This window comes from Nyctibius grandis, chromosome 32 (genome assembly GCF_013368605.1).
Source record: "Nyctibius grandis isolate bNycGra1 chromosome 32, bNycGra1.pri, whole genome shotgun sequence".
NCBI lineage: Eukaryota > Metazoa > Chordata > Aves > Nyctibiiformes > Nyctibiidae > Nyctibius > Nyctibius grandis.
In genome coordinates, this window is record NC_090689.1 from 3,260,116 (window position 1) to 3,274,755 (window position 14,640).

The 14,640-nt window shown below is 46.1% G+C and overlaps 1 protein-coding gene across 2 annotated transcripts in view; it reads right to left on the reverse strand.

Moving 5' to 3' along the window:
* The window catches only part of PPP2R3A (protein phosphatase 2 regulatory subunit B''alpha), a 61,094-nt gene extending 49,776 nt beyond the window's left edge, over positions 1 to 11,318 (reverse strand). For both annotated transcript variants that reach the window (XR_011049887.1, XM_068420995.1), the window contains exon 1: positions 11,240 to 11,318. The gene's annotated coding sequence lies outside the window, so the exon portion shown is untranslated. The remainder of the gene's footprint in view (positions 1 to 11,239) is intronic.
* Positions 11,319 to 14,640: the final 3,322 nt, after the last annotated feature.

A 14,640-nucleotide genomic window follows, 5' to 3' on the forward strand; every position in this document is an offset into this window, starting at 1 on the left:
GGGCCTTCCCGAGGGATGATCAGAGGTATGAGGTGTGCCCCAGCCACAGCAGTGAGTCAGGGTGCCAGCGGATAAAGGGCGTAAACAGAACCGTTTTTTAAAGCCCGGGGTGCTTACACCATCCTGCATAAAGCTGGGTAATAAGACTCCACACCCTCCAGTCACTGACTGAGGCTTTGCTATCAGGTGTGCTAAGCGCTCTGCTGAATCAGAGCCACAGTTAAAAAGTACTATTGGCTCCCCAACATCTTACAGGACTTAACGGGCTCTGTTCAGACAGGAAAACCCATGCTTTTATGCCTCCAAAAAGTCTAGTGATCACAGACTCCCTGAGACCACCTTCTAACACATCCAGGGTAAGAAGTCTGCTGCTTTGCCTTTTCTGAGCCTCCACCAACCACAAACAAACTTTCTGCCATTTCCTGAAATAAACGTTAGATAATATTTGGAGGAAGTAGAGGTCTTCAGGACAGCAGATTTGATAAAGGATTAATACTGCTTCTGAAAAAGCATGGGACTTTCTTTCTCAGAGCTCCTTCCACCCTCTGTCATACACAGCAAGGGGAGACTGGTCTTCTTTTTACCAGCAAAGAATAGTCTGGGTTTATACCTAATTTGGGAAATAATTACATCTTGACTAAGTTATTTCTTAATTAGAGAAATAACATATTAGACTCACTGTCTCCTTCTCCTGTATCACTCCAAGGGTAATTTCCTCCCTACACATGTACCCCTTCCTCTGGGACTGTCAGTTTCTCCGATCCTTTAAGCCACCTTCAAACAATGAAGCTTTTTGTGTCTGTAAGATGATCCCACAAGGAGTTCTTCGGTGAAAAGGTCTCCTAGATTCCCAACCTAAACTGACTCCGTTTTAGTTCAGCTTTGTATTTTCAGCTATGTCAAATAACAACGCTCTTCCACCATCTCCACTTCACGCTTCCCACATAATTTTAGGTGCTTACGCCCTAAACCATTGCTCAGCCACGTTACAAACAGTCAGCCCTTTCTGCCTTAGTATAAGGCAGGCCCTCCAGCCATGTTTGCTGCATTCTCTAATCTCTTTCCAATTTGTCTGTATTTCCCTGGTACTATCGCACTCAGGAATCGACATAATCCAGACACAAACTTGTCAAGGCTAACACAAGATTGCTGCCTCTGCCTCTGTTGTCAGCACCTTTTACTGCTGTGTCAGGGAAAGAAGTAACCAAAGAATCAATATCAAAAACCTGATATCCTCTTTTCAACCTGATTAACTAATGTCTTCTCAGTGATTATTTACTACTTGCCTTAATACTGTCTGCAAAAGCAAGCTAAGGTTATTCAAGGTGCTGGAGTACTTGACTCCACCTATGCAAGACCACAAAAAAAAAAGAAAATTGTATAGGCAGCACAAATGCACACAGATGCAGAGTAGAAACTCTTTCTCATTTCTCCACTGGCTTGACCAAGGTAGCACATGCTCAGCTTGCAGCTTCATTTTACAGTGATCCATCAAACATGATCCAGCATGCAAACCTCGTCAAGACAAAACCTAGGAGAAGAGCACTCCTGTTATCAGATCTGGGAACCTGGTCTCAAGCTTAGCTTGAATGGGCTTTTGCTGTGACTTTTGGTTGGTGACTAAAACCTACTATTTATGAATAGCAACAATGGAAAGACTGAATGTGTCAAGAAACATTCATACTTCATTCTTTTAAGCCCGCTATTTCATTCCAGTTGTGGCTCTAGCACAGCCCCCGGTTCAGATACACTGTAGAAAGATTCTGTAATTAGGACTGCTGCCACGAAACCAACTCCAACCCTGAGGATATAACCCCTTCACAATATAAACTACGAATGAATAGGGTTTCTTGTGCGATTGCAGAATAATGCTTTATGTCTTTCCTATCTGCAAGATGACATGAATCACTTCCCAAAGGAAAAAATTACGGCAGATACTAATGATAGAAAAGGTTACTCTATAAGACACACAAGAAATTCTATTCATGCAAAGATTATGCTGGAGTTAAATAACTTAACAAAGACAATCTGTTAGGATGGGGACTGTCAGCCAGTGCTGGACTTAGTTTCAAGCCAAAGTCTAGAAAGCTACGGGACAGGCCTCTACTGCCTCTGAAAGTCTCAAATTAGGCTAAAATCTTCTTGAACTCCTATCTCCAGCACTAGCAACAACATTATTAGTGATAAGAAGTTAGAAACCACCATAACATCCAGCATGAAGTAAATTAGCCCTTTCTGCACCAGCACACAGCATGGGTGTCACTACGCAACAGTGTTTGTTTCCAGTGGAAGAGGTGGTAGGATAAGCTCTGCAGTTTGGTGCTCTTGCAAAAGACAGAACAACAGTTTTGCCATTTGGACAGTCATGGGTATAGTTTCAGAAATACCATCCTTAGCTATGTAATCAGGTGTCAGATCTTACCACAGAATCACAGAATTACCCTCTTAGAGGAGCTTGTGGTGCCAAAAAGCAGCATATAACCTCATCCTCTTATTTAGAAATGCCTGACCTTTGTTTACAGTTTACTGAACAAAGCAGATTTGGGAGCAAATTATATTGATTATAGAAGACAAAAGCAGGCAAACAGCATAGCAATGTGTTCTTGCAGAGCACCACTTTCAGCCAATCTTTGGTACTTTGCCAAATAATAGGAGGGAAAAAAAAAAGAGTATTAATCTTCTACTCAAAGTCTTTAATTTTAAAACCCACTACAGAATGGTACTGGACCCTGAGATGTATTGTTATTTTTCTTACTACCCAGCTCAAGTCAGAACATGGTGAATTTTAAGAGTCAAAAGCAGACTACAAATGCACACTCTGAGGATGTTGACGGGAACAGATGAGGTGACTGACTCAGCCTGCAGCTCGTAAAGGAGCTGACACCGAGCCACGCTCCACGAAATCCAAAGGGTTTCTGATCACACCGCCAAGTGGTCGCTGCTCCAATGGCCCAGTCAACCATTGCCAGAATTGACAGGGTTCATATGACCACTAGGGATGTTATACAGCATTATATACAGTCACTACAAAAATATTTGAAAATCAAGTGTTAAACACATCACTAGATGCTCCATCTACAGTAGAATCACATCAGCAGTAGCCGTGGTAAGAAACTGCTGTAACAAATCCACTGCTGAATTCAGCAGAAATGTTACAATGAGCCATTTACATGAATTATTTTGAACTCCATCACAAAGGAACTGATTTACAATTTGCTATCGTTTGAACAATTTACTTTCCAAAACAGTTTGAACAGGAGACTAAAAAGAGTAACTTTTCCTTCTATACTGAAGAAGTTCAGAAGAATCTAATCATCTGGGTTGCTCCTGTGTCCTGTATTTCTTATATATTTACAGCTTATAACATTTTGACGTCCTTAATGGCAGCACACATCATTAATCCAAAAGGACTTTTTTCTACCTAGGACTTAGATGGGAACTGCAGCTGTGGTAACTTCTCAATCCTCACAACCAGTGGGAATTTGACACACATGCATACATTGCAGCTAGAGTGAAAGAAACCATTTACAATCGCACCTGTAAAGTTTTAGGATTAGAGGTTCTTATACCACTGACACTGGCAAAGCATCTCGAGTTTAGTTTTGAGAGGTTTTAGTACCAAGCTATTTCATGCTTTTAGAGACTGCAACAGACTGTGATGGCTCCAAATCCTGACTTCCCTCATAACCCAGCTCAGAGGATCTGACCTAGTCAAACTGAGAACTCCTGTTTGAACCAGAGCACGTTTCTTCACATGCTCAAGTGCTTCAATATTTAATTACATGCACTATAGAAAAGGGGTCATTATTTCCAATTTGAGTGTGTTCATCATCAAGTTCCAGCAAACAGGTATCAGGCTTTCTTAAGCTCACTTAAAAAAGCTTTCAGGAAGATGTATTCCTCACTTACAAGTACTGACAAACTATAACCAAACCACCTCTTAGCCTTTTCCAGGATTGCCAGACAGAGCCTGGAAGAGAGATGTCTTCAAAGTCATTGCTATAGTTCTTTTATGAATTCTGTCTTTAATTCATTACTGTTCTTATCAAAACATAAAAGAGATGGGGGATTCATCTATTTTAAGCTAGCTACCTAGAAATGAAGTGTTAGGTACTCTCTGTAGGCAATGCAGAAAGGCAGGCACCTCAAAGAAAATCAGCCCACTGAGCTTAAAAAACAATCTAATTTTGAGATGACAAGTTACATTAGATGAATCCCATCCTTCAGGATTAAACAAGAACACAGGAACAACTGCATCTGTCTCCAACAGTGGCTACATGACAATGCTCAAGGAATAGTATTAGAAAAAGATATACGACATCTCCTAGGAGTACTCTCCTGGGCCCTAACTGTTTTCAGCTCATCAGAATTGTTAAGCTGGATGTGGTTTCTGCGTATGTAGTAACCTTCAAAGGATTTCCCTCCCATGTGCTTGGGCATCCCCTGCATGCCACAGAAACGTTTTGCATCCAGAGCATCTTTTGATAAGACATTCCACCACCTACAACGCCTTTCAATTCTGTCACTCACCAGCTTCAACATGCCAAGATCTTGTACTGACACAGAGCACAAACACTAGCCCCGTATGCACACTGTCCACAGCATTCTGGAGTTCACAGAATCCCACGTCATCCCTCTGCCTTCTCTTTTCCAGGATTATTAGTCCTCGCTTCCTCAGTTGTTCTTGTACAGAAGCCATTTTGCACCTTTGATCACCTCCACTGCCCCTTATAAGCTTTTCTGGTTCAACTACACACTTTAAGATGCAGGAACCCAAACTGTGCACAATATCCAGAACAGATGAGAACCACATTCAGAAATGAATTTTTGAACTGCCTTTCAAAAACTAGTATTATCACTGTACAGTGCTCTCCCCTTCCAAGCCTCACTATTTTCAAATAATACATTCTCATAACCACCTGCGTTAAATTCATACCTTCTGCCCCTCTTGCTACCTCTCTCTCAAGGGGAAACACTGATACTATTGCCCTTTCCTTCATTCTCAGAAGAAAGGTTAGGAGATGGGCAACAAGAATGATCCAAACATCTTGACCAGCTTGTCTGTGAGGAATGACTGAGCAGCACCAGGCATTTCAAACTGGAAGAGAGATGACTTTGGAAGAATATGATAATCTTCTACAAAATCATGAATGGAGTGGAAAGGGTAGATAAGGTCTGCCTGCTCACCACCTCCTCCAACACAAGAACTAGGTGAGATCAAGCAATGCTACGGGAAGCAGGTTAAAACAAGCACACGCGCAGCAAACCTGTGAAACTTCTCATCAAAGGATGCTGTGGACCCCGAAAGGTTCTGGGGAATCAAGGGGTCATGTTTTAATACTTTGTCAAAAGTTACCACCTTTTGCTTGGGCACCACTTGATGCCCTTTCATTCTTGCCATGTTTGTGTGACAAAATAAACAGGGAAGAATTGCTTCATATTCCCTACTTCCAATGGTGTATTTTCCAGGCTAAGCCCCAGTTTATTTGGTTACTCTTTTTACAAAAGCTGCTTCAACCACGTTCTTCTGTGTTATTCCCTAATCTTTGGAGAGGGGAGAATGCCCCTAACTTTCAGGGGGGTACGTTACTCATTACACAAACATACCATGGATTTATACCACGGCATTCTGTCTTGCTCCCTCTCCCTTTCCTAGGGACCTCTCTCATTTCTATTTGCCTTTTTTTTTTTTTGACTGCTGCCAAGAGAGCTTCACAGAGTTTTATCTGCATTGGTTTAAAGATCTCTTTCCTGAATGGCACAGATTCTTAAGAGCTCATCACTGCACACACAGTTAGTTGTTTCTCCCTGCGCACACTATTTTATATCTACTAGTATCAAGTACCACTTGCCTACAACAAAGTACTGTGAGAACCTTCTGCAACTCCAATCACCTTTTGTTCCTGCTACCCTAATTTTGTGACTCTCAGCATATACTGTCACTTCATTACTCAGTTTCTCTTCCAGATCATTTATAGCTATGTTGAGCAACACAAGCCTGAACACAGATCCCCCCTGGGATTCCACTAGTGATCACTCTTCACTAGAAAAACTGACAGTTCTTCCTACACTTTAACCAGGCATTAATTACCAAAAAAGCTGCACTCCTACTCCATGGCAGTTCATTTCCTTTAGGAAGCATTAATGAAGGAGTTTGTTAAACTCTTCTCTGAGAATCCAGAAACAGCAGAATTCTTGCTCATTTGTCTCCTGTGCCTTCTTGTCATACAGCTTCAGATCATTTAACTTTACCAGCTGAAGCTGGACTTCAGCATTCTTGCAGTGAACCATGAAGGTCACTGCAATGTAGCACTTACCAAGGCAGGCTTCCAAGTAGACATGACCTTGAGAATCACCCTCAGTGACAGGATGATAATTACCGCTTTGCAGTCAGTATGGATTTGGAGAAGTAAATTTTTACATTAGGAAATCTGTTTCAGTAGATTTACACTAAAAAAATTTTTAAAAATCCCCCATTGCCAACTTAAATACAACCTCTCCACATTTACAGCAGCAACGTAAAGCAAACCCAACACTCACAGATTTGGGTTGGTATCAACGTTCGTCTACACTGCTTCTTAAAAATAAACCTGGCACTAGACTCTAAACTACTGTTCTAAAATACTGACTTGCAGTGAGTGAATGCAGTATTACTCAGTGTCATTCTTCAGGTTAAGTCACAGTGTTATCGAATACTCTAGTGCTTCTATGCCCTTCACAAACAACAGTTACAGGGTCTTTGAACACAAGTATACTAGAAACTGTGCTGTGGAGAACCAACATATGGGCCTTGCAAAGCTTGTCATTATAGGTATCAGGTGAGGAGGAGGATAGTTAATAACATCAAGATAGATTTCACCCCTTTCAGCTTTTCTGAAATACCTTTCTTCAACTTTCCCTTTGCACAGAGACTTGGAACTCAAACTGACCAGACAGGAATTTGTGTCCCAGGAGACTGGTTTCCAGTTATACAGATGAGACAGCAAGCGAGTGAAAGCTCACACAATTTTTCCACATAACACCAGTCTGTTAAGTATAAATAATTTGCCAACCAATTATTGTTCCAGCGCTATGTCTGTATAGAACTATAATTTAACTGTAGCTCATTTAGCAGGCCCCCAATACACTAATATACATGTTTGAAGCTCAGCAAGGCACGAGTTAAAAAAGATCGTAGGAAGAATAAGCCTGAGCTTTGTCATGCTTACAGAAAATAAGGTTACCAACCAGAACACACTAGAGGTGAACAAGATTCAAATGCACATACTTAACAAGGCTCAGGGCAGAGGTCAGAAAGAGCTTGATTAAGTAATGTGTCTCTTGGCTGTTTATAACCTTATATGGAAAAAGATAATTTCATATTAGCAAAATACATTTATTTTCCCTGGAATCGGTTAATTTAGTATTAACAGTATCCAATTATTTCACTAAAAATCACTTTAATTTGTGCAAAGTGTTAAGATAACAAAGGAAGAGTTGTGTCCAAGATAGCATTACCTCAGTCATTAACCTTTGCTGATACTGAGGTTGCCATCTACAGATTCCCTGAAACCATCTTGGAAACTTACTTGCAAGTTAAGTAAAATTTCTCCTGTAGCAGACTAGTTGTCTGTTAGTGATCTGCAGGGTAAAATAAATTTTTAATTTAATAACAAATAAAGAACATTTTTTTCATTCATTACCCATCTATTCAGAGCTCATACATTTCTCATTGCTGTCCTATCTGACTTTGTGTCTTATCTGTATCGCACTACTCTTCATTCACTTATTTCCTCATGCATTCAAGATTCTTGGTAAAGTTCTCTTTGTCTAAGGTGACAGTCCATTCCTCCAGGGTAGTCTCAGTTCCCAGCCCATACCTGGCCCCAGATGGAGCAGCCCTGGAGCTCTTCCATAGGTTAGCAATGAGAACAGTGCAATGCCAAGCTGGGGAGAAACGTTCCCACTCTGTGCTGCGTGCTCATCCTCTCCTCCGAGGCATAAGCACAGGGGGAAAAAGCAAGCCGTCATTTCCACCAGTCATACCTTCCACAAGCCCGTTCCTGCCAGCCTCCATCTCACGCTCTGAAGAGGAGCAGCTGTCGAAACATAACGAATTACACCAAAAGGTGCAGCATGTCCTAGCATTCAAGAAGTTTGGCACGGCTACAGCTTTTACTGCTTATGACTTTGATAAGCTACACCAGAGGCACAGATCAGCGTGATCAAAGCAACACGTAATTTAAGGGAGCTTAAGTTTTCTATCCCCTTTCCTCTGCCAAGGAAAATTAAGGGTGTTTTAGCCTGACATCCCAGTAAGACAGAGGAAGTAATTTCCCATGGATCTTTACTAGCCCAAGGAGCTTTACAAAACAAACAAAAAAAGAACTTCCATTCATTTCTCTCTTTTTCCCTGTGTATTTAAACAGAAGTAGATTAAAAAGATAAATTATACGCACAAGAGACAGAAAACCAGCTAAATGTAAGGATTCCCTTACTCTAATTTGAGCAAACAGCAGCATTCACATTAATGAATCTGAATATTCATTAAAATGAATAGCCATTTTTAACAAGCTTGCTTGTTACACACATGACCTCAGGTATTGCTTACTGCATCCTATTCATACACTAGTCTGCAATCAGAACTATTAATTTCTTCATCAGTATAGTACTTACACACTACTTAAACATTAACTTAGTATCCTCATTTTACCCTGCAAGAAATATGGCAAAGAGAATACTTCAGTTTTTGGTGCCCAAGGCCTGATTTTCCAAAGTATGTAACATTACAGCGTGTTTCATATGGTCAAAGCACAGCACCTGCTCAGCTGCACCTGCCCTTGCAGTTGTACATCAGAAATTCTGCAAATCAGATCCAGGGACATAAGCAGCAGAGGAAATAAAACAGTGAGGTCTGGTGGAAGAATCTTGTCCCATAACACACAAGAAGCCAGCTCTTTAAGACAGCACTTAACTACCTTAATTATGAATGAGAAAATCCCTTTCCTTCCACAGTTCTACTTTGCTGTACGGTTTCTGCCAGAATTGGAGCACAAGATCCAAGCTCTAATTTAGTCTTCAGCAAAGTTCAGTTCTGTGTAACAGGAGAAAACCTATTCTTATGGGGGAAGAACAGCATGCAATCATAGAAGTAAAAACAGTGTTGGAAAACATTTATGTTTTATCCTTTAAAACAAAGGAAATGAATCGAGACTGCACAGCAACTTCTATGCTGGACCAAGATATACTGAGTTCAGAGTTACTGTTTGCAGTCATGTTTTCTGTGTAATTCAAAGGGGGAGAGGTATCTGCGGGAAGGACAGAGAAAGGTCCTTACCAAAAAAAAAAAAAAAAAAGGAAAACACAAATTCCACAGTGCAGCATCATATTTACAGCCCCAGGGCTACCAGCAGTGAGTGTTAGACCACAGAGCTCCACTACAGAGATTGCTGAGCTGCCTGAGCCACAATATTCATCACCTGCTCCACAGGCTGCAGCTGAAGGCAATATAATAAGATGCTTTACCAGCAAATCTCTGCAGTTTGGCAGTCACACATCAGTCAGCTTTAACCTGAGGCACTCTGCCCACAGCTACCTTTAACATTACACCTCTGTGCAAATTATGAGTACAAAATAATATGACGCATGACCGTGGTTGCAAAGCTCTAGGTAGTGGAAACTGGCTATGAGCCATCAGAGAACTTAAACTTTTCTATTTTATATGAAGTCAAACGTAAATCAGTCTCATCTGATACACAGTTACTGTTTCCAGATACATAAATACTGAAAAAAAAACCAAACCACTGTCTCTTGCTTCAACTTCTCAGAATCCAGCAGACATTAAATACATAATTTTACAAAACTGAGAAAAGTCTAATAGTAATGACAATCTCCTCATAGTTCTCATGAAAGTAACTTCCCCCCACATCACCTGTGAGAGCAGACTTACCAAGCCTGAGATTCACAAGAAATAATTAAGAGAGGAGGCAGCTATTTTAAGTAAATACCTGGAAAATTTATTGCCTGAAGCCAGCATCAGATCACATGAGTAAAGCCATGAGACCACCACCACCAAAAATGTACCCAGTCTTTCAGGGAGCATTTCAAACAGCTTGGGGACTACCTGCCTCTTTTTAATTTTTCCCTTTGCGCTGCTAGCCTGCCTTTACAGGAAAGATGGGGGCACAGAACAGCACGTCTTCCAGGGCTTCCTTCTTTAGTGTGAAGAACAGAGGTAATAAAATTAGTCCTGGACTTGAAAATATTTACATTACTTGAGACCAGCACAGTCTGTGATGACCTTCAGAGAGAATTACTCCAGTAGGAACGCGTCCTTTGGTAAGTTATTCCATTAGTTATTAAATCTCAGTTTTACAAGTTAATGCCCAAGTTAATCTTGGATTTGTCTGCCCGTGAAGCAAGGAGTCCTGTAGCCAAAGCTGTTCCCTTTCTTGCTCATGGAGGAATACTTCAGAAAAAAAATTTAAATCCTACCTTCATGACCATATATTAACAGCTGGATTGAAGAAGCTCAGAGCTCCAGCTACCCAGGGTCCTGGGGCAAGTGGCAAACGTTCACAAAAAAAGAACAGCCCAAGCAGAGGTGATCCTTCACCGGTGTTAACCTCCCGCTTTACAACAACTAACAGCTTCGGGCCATCCCGAACTGGAAGCTACACCCAGCACACTGTCCTTAAAAGCCGTTATGCCTCTCAGCACTTTGTCAAACCTCTGCTCAGACAATTTATAGCCCCGGCCTCCACGCCACCCCGCAGCAGCGGTTTCCACAACTTAAACGCGTGCAATGCGAGAAGTATTTCCTCCTTCCCCACCCTGTGCGTTACCTGGTAACTCCATTCAGTCCCCGCTGCCCACACCCGCGGCTCAGCCCGCCTGCCCCCGCCGCCCTCCCCGAAACACCCCCACGCCACCGCCGCTCCCCGCCAGACCCCAGCCCGGGGCGGCGGCCCCCGCCGGGCCGGGCCGCTCGGCCCGCAGCTCCCCCCCGGCCCCTGTCAGCGCCGGCACCGCGACCCCCGACACACGCCGCGCCACCGGCGGGACGGTTCGCCACCCACACACAACGCACCGGTCCCCCCACCCCGGGGCCCGCCCGGCACCTGCCCCCGCCGCCGGGCCCTGAGGGGAGCAACCGCTGCCCCCCGGCCGGGGAGAGCCCGCCGGGCCCCGGGCCCGCCCCTGCCCCAGGCCCCGCGGGCGCTGCCACGGCGGTTCCCCCCTCACGGCGCCCCGCACCTACCCGCCGGGGCAGCGCCCCGTCCCATGCCGGCGCCGCTGCTCCCGCCGCCGGGCGCGCTCTGCCGCCCGCCCCGGCCGGCCCCTTCCGCGCGGCGGGGGGCCCGGCCCCGCCCCGGAGGCACCGCACCGCACAGCACCGCACGGCGGGCGGCCCTGGGCGCGCAGGTCGAGGCCGGGCTGTGAGGGGGCGGCTGCGGAATGGCGCTGCCCGCGCTGAGGGGGAGGAAGAGGAGGGCAGGGGGGAGCGCCCCTGCGCGCGCCCGCCGCCCCTGGCCGGGGCTGAGGGGGGGGGGCTGCCCCCGCGCGCGTGCCCGCGCCGCGCCCCTCCCTCCCCTCAGCGCCGGGTCCCTCCCGGCCCTCAGCGCCGCCCGGCCCGGGCCTGCGGTTCACCCGGCGTCCCGGGCCGTGGTTTTTGTTCTCCCTCAGCCACTCGAGAAATCCAGCAACGCGGTTGCTTCATCTCTTGGTTTCGGCGGGTTTTCAGCCCTCTGGTTCGAGGCCGTCAGTAGAGCCCTCCGGCAAGGCAGCGCGATGGGTGCCTCCGAGAAAGGTAAAAACTAAGGGAGAAGAGCCAAAGTGCAACTGGGGAAGGCAACCGCCGCACCTCAGTGTGTTTTGCTGCAATTATCAGGCACAATACTGAGGGAGGAGGTGCCCAAAGGCACCAAAACGGTGTTGCAGGTAAGTCCTGTGATATTTAGGCCAGCCTCACGGGGTCTTTTTCTAAGGTGGTTGCAGCAGTGTCCTCCTTCAGTCATACACATGCACACCAGCCTGCGACCCCGTGCTCTCTCATGGTTACAGGGACATCTCACCGTGTCAGCTGGATCACACCAGATTTCCTCTCGCACCTCCAGTTTATCTTCCTCTCCTTCACTAACATGTACACTACCTCCCACTTCTCCCTTCTACGTCCCTTCTCAGCCACACAATCCTGCCCCAGAAGTCAGCTACAGATGTCTCCCTTTTGCTGTTCTTCATTTTAGTATTGTCTAAATGTGCTACAAATCTTTCAGTATCTTCTAAAAGTACTAGAAAGCACTTTACAGGGAAGTTGTCTTCTCATTTTCTTCTCAGAGGGAAGCCACTCTGTCATCCACAGCCCCTGAGGATGCCTTTCATTCTTATTTCTCTAGAGAGGAAAACTGAACTACTTCCATGGCTCTAAATTACCATTGTTAGCTCAGGAAAAAAGAAATTACTGGTCAGTGCATGCGGGCAACAGCCAAAAGGGCAAACACCTCCCACCTAAACAATCCACTGAGCTGAGCCTGTTTCTTGGGACTCTCCCTTCTCAGGCTCACAGTTCCTTCGCCTGTCACGCAGGACAGGGTGTGCATTCGGTCACTTCAGAGAAGTGCAGGTCCTCTCTTGTAGGACTGGACATACAGACATGAGAGACATGCACGAGCACGTCAGGGCAAGGGACTGTGACTGCAAAGCCCAGTCCATAAGCAAACACGCGCTAGTCGTGTGGTGGAAGAGAGCTGTGCTTCAGTCACATGTTTTTTAAACAGTCTTGAAGGACTGAATAAAATTACAGTAACATAGTTAAGCATTAACTTGCTGCTACTTACCCTGTAAATAGTAGCAGGCTGCTTCCCTTTGTGGTCTGACTGCTGTGGAAAGCTCAGAGCAGTTTTGCTCAGTGAACACCCAGAGTTAAATTAGGGATGTTGAGATGCATAATGAATAGTGTACAAATACAAAAATGCTACAACATAAAAAAACCTTCTAGACTTTACTGTGCACCAGTTCACTTGGGATAAGTGGCACATGGAGTATGAGAAATGAACCCGAGCTGACAAACCCTGTGATTACAATTAGAGTATCAGCCTACCTCGCCTGACTGAATTTGGGTAGGCAGGAGAAGCATCAGCTGGCAGTCTCAGGAAGCCCCCCAAGATGGTGTCTCTTGGGTAAGGTGGTATCTTCCAGAGATTCACAGACCTTTTCTGTCTTTCACCCGTTTCCTTTCAGGAAGTCAGACGTGGCAAATGCGAGGGGCTGCGTTCTGCCTCAGAGAAGCTGGAAAGCCTTCCCAGGCCTCGTGTCGGACTGACCGCATTCTCACACTACGCCCCGGTGAGTCTTAGTACAGTTAGTGGAACAGCTAAGTGCACCTAGGAACACTTTTGTGTGAGCTTTTACTCTGAAGACTTTTACTCTGTGGGGTTTGAAAGCCAGAGGAACTTTCCTCTTCACTTCAGCTGGGCTTGGATGAGAGCCCCAAAGAACACACTGTAACCCAACGTTGTGAAATTATGAAATGTATTAGAGAACACTCATATTTTCTTAGTATCAAAAGAGAGGCCACTATGTAATAGTTGCTACCGTAGGGGGACAGGAATGTCTGCTTGGTTCCATGATTACAGGGTAAGTCGTAGCAAGTTAATGCTTAACTATGTTCTTGTAATTTTGTTCAATCCCTCAAGACTGTTAAAAAAAACCCAAAGAGTGGAAAAAAAGTCTAGTGGTTTTATTACGTGACAGAGAAATACCACCCTATGATCCAATTCACTGCCCCTCGGGACGAGGCCATGGGTGCTCTCCAAACGAGGGAGCCTGGCAGTCTGTCAGTGAAGGGGGAGAGGCCCCATTTCGCACCCTGCCCCGTGTGCCATTGCCCTGGTAAAGTCGCTGACTGTTCCTGTCCCTGCCTGTTAGGAAGTTACAAGAAGCCAGTGCTTGACTATGCTAAAAATACCCTTGCCTGATGTTGGACTGGCAGGACAAAAGCGCTGCAGGGATGGTTTGTCCTTTGCAAGCCCAAAGCCGGTCTTTTATTGGCACAAATGTCAGGTGAAAGCGCACGCAGCTACTGCTCGCTCTGCTCTGCCGCCACTGCTCCACCGCCGCTTTGCTTGTGGTCCTTGTGCCACGCCACGAGGAACAAGAGCAGCTTTCCCTGCTCTCCTGCGGGGTGGCAGGAGAGGTGCGGGCTGCGCTGCGGGGAGAAGGGCCGGGCGGCGCGTGGGGCCAGGGGGGAGCCGCGCAGCGTCTCCTCGAGCGCTCAGTATGTTCTGCAGGGCCTCCCGCCCCACTGCGAAAGGCACCGAAAGCTCCTAACGCTCCGCTGCGTGTGTCAGACGGGCCTTTTTCATTTATTACGAACCGCCGTGCTAATTGCCGCGACAGTTCTCCTCCCCGGAGCGAAGCGGCGCCGTGGCGCGGGCCCCACCCGCCCGAGGCGTGCCTCATCCCCCCGGGGCGAAAGGCGGGGGGCGCGGCAGCACCCCCGGGCCCATCTGACAGCAGGAGATCTGCGAGCGGCCTCGGCACGCGTGGCCGTGGGGTGCGCCCCGGGCCGCTGTCTGCCGCCGAGACGGGCCGGGCCGCGGCGCCCGCCCGCCATGCCCCCGCCACGCCCCCGCCACCCCGGGCCCCGCCAGTGCGCAGGCG